We start from the raw sequence: 2758 nt of genomic DNA on the forward strand, positions 1-2758 counted from the left end.
TGTGGGCTGCATGGGCCCTTCTGTTGTGGTGGGGCTGACTACTGCAGATGCACTGGTAGGCTGGACTGGTCCCAGCCCAGATAGTTACCCAGCCCTGCCTCATGTGGAGGCTGTTGGCTACTGGTAGGCAGAGCCATGTCCTAGCATGCTAGCTGTGGTGCCCAGGGTATCCTAGTCCTGTTGTTGGCTCATTGTTGGGCAGGGCTGTGTCCTGAAGTGGCTAGCAGTAGGGCCTGGGGGTTCCTGGGGCTGGTTCTGGCCTGTTGTTGGGCAAGGCCAGGTCCTGGTGGGGCTATTAGTAGGCCCCGGGCATTCCTAGGTCTGGTGCTGGCCTACTGGCAGGTGAGGCTGATTCCTGGGCCTTCTGGTATGTGGAGCAGAGTCCCAAAACAGCTGGCTGTGAGGCCTGGGGGGCCTGGGGCTGTTGTCAGCCCACTGGTGGGTGGGTAAGCTCCCAGCGCTAATAGGCTAGAGGGAGGACTCCAAAATGTCTCTTGTCAGCACCAGGGTTCTCATGGTAGTAGGAGCTCCCCAAAATGACTGCCATCAGCATCTGTGTCCCCAGAGTGAGCTCCACTTGCCTCCTGCCTCTCTGGAAGGCTCTCTGAGACCAGCAAGTGGGTCAGACCAGGTTCCTTTCAAATTACTCCTTCTGCACTGGGTCTTGGAGTGTGTGAGATTTTCCGTGCACCATTTTATGAATAGAGTCTCTGTTTCCTACAGCCGTATGACTTTCCCGTATGCAAGCCCCACTGGCCTACAAAGCCAGATGTTCAGGGGCTCATCTTCCCGATGCAGAACCCCAGGGATAGGGAGCCTGATGTGGGGCTCAGACTCCTATCTCCTTGGGGAGAATCTCTGCAGTTGTGATTATCTTCCCATTTGTGGGTCGCCTTCCTAGGGGTGTGGAGCTTGACTATACTGGGTCTCTGCCCCTCCTACCCATCTTGTTGTGGTTTCTCATACACATACATTTTACTAAGTGAGAAAGCCAAGGTTTGGGCCCAGTTTTGTCTGTCTTCAAAGGTTATACTCTGTTAATTATATCACACTGTCTAAAGAAGCCAGGTACCTATTTTGAATCTTAAACATTTTAAAGAGGGACAGTTTCAATGACTTACTTACATTTCTAGAGATTTAGATAAAAAATAAACTCATTTGTCTGACTTTCTGTCCATTTGGGGAACTGCTAATTGACAGTGTAGCTTGCTTTATGTCTTAGATCACTTATAAATCTCTAAAGTTTCCTTAGATCATACCTAGTTGTTGAAGATCATTTTTTTTTTCCTGGATGGTTAAAAAAAACAGTAAACTCTGGTTCTTCACCATAATTAATTAGGGATTCCAGGGCACAATGGGACATTTTACTTTAAAAATAAATTTGTATTGAAACAGCTGCCTCTCTCATTACCAGGAGATCTGTACCCTTTCAGCTGCCAGTGCTGACATTTCTGTTTCCCCATTTCTCTGCAAAATGAGCATCTCTAAGAATTCTAAAGGGTCTTTTCATGATTAACTTGCAGTGGTATTTTAATAGGGCTTTTTGTGCACTTTATATCATAAGAAATTATGTAAAACGTAACGGCTAATAACTTCCTGGACTTTATTTTGGTCAGTGATTCAACTTTTTGGAACTTTTTGAATTTCTGTCTTTTTGTATAGCCAGGTCAAGTTTAAGAAGTCAGCCTTGCAAATCTATAATATTTATAAATGCAAAAAAGAATGTGTAAAAGAAAATAGCGAGTAAAGAAGAAAGCTAGCAAAGCTGTGAAGCATAGGTCTCTCCCTTATGATAATCTGCCCTGTATACCTTTGAAAGTAAACAGATTTCCTTACCCCAAGATACCCATGACCAGGTTTTTCAATCCTAGGTACTGTTGAGTAGGGACTTTGCTGATATAATTAAGGTTGGTAATCAGCTGACTTTAACATAGGGAGATTATCATGGATCTTGAAATATCCAGGTGGGCCCTGAAAAGTAGAAGGAAAGGACAAAGTCAGAAAGATGGGGCAGAAGTTGAAATAAGAGAAATTCAAAGTGTGAGAAGGACTTGACCCACCATTGCTGGAGGGTGGCCACATGGAAAGCAATAGAACATCCTTATTCAGCAGCTGAATAACTAGCTTTGACCAGCATCGATTTCTTGTCATTCAAACATTCACCTATGTGTACATGCACAAATACTAACTGGAAAACCTTTAAGAAAATACCTTAATCTTCGAGTACTGGAAATACTATAATATAATGATGATGCCAAAAGGAAAAAGAAAAAGGTACATCCATCCCTAGGTAATACTGTGAGTCAGCACAGTATATTCCCAGTGGCTTTCCAATCCCCATTTTCCCGGTCCCCATTTTGGTGACCTTATTTTTGCCTTCTGTGTCTTGACTTAGGGACTCAGAATCCTCATTCTGCACCTTGGTAAGAAGTCTCTCACTAGAGTTCCACTGAGTTTGTTTTTGCTTATACAGGTGCTCATAATATCACATGCTTCATATTAATAATACTTAAATAAAACTAAATTTTCCTTCCTAATTCCCTCTTTCTGTTAAATGACAACAAATATACTCATTTTTATAATTGTATCTCACTTACTTTTTTTTTTTAACATCTTTATTGGGGTATAATTGCTTTACAATGGTGTGTTAGTTTCTGCTTTATAACAAAGTGAATCAGTTGTACATATACATATGTTTCCATATCACTTCTCTCTTGTGTCTCCCTCCCTCCCACCCTCACTATCCCACCCCTCCAGG

This window comes from Neophocaena asiaeorientalis, unplaced genomic scaffold, assembly GCF_003031525.2.
Source record: "Neophocaena asiaeorientalis asiaeorientalis breed wild unplaced genomic scaffold, Neophocaena_asiaeorientalis_V1.1 scaffold1973, whole genome shotgun sequence".
Classification (NCBI taxonomy): domain Eukaryota; kingdom Metazoa; phylum Chordata; class Mammalia; order Artiodactyla; family Phocoenidae; genus Neophocaena; species Neophocaena asiaeorientalis.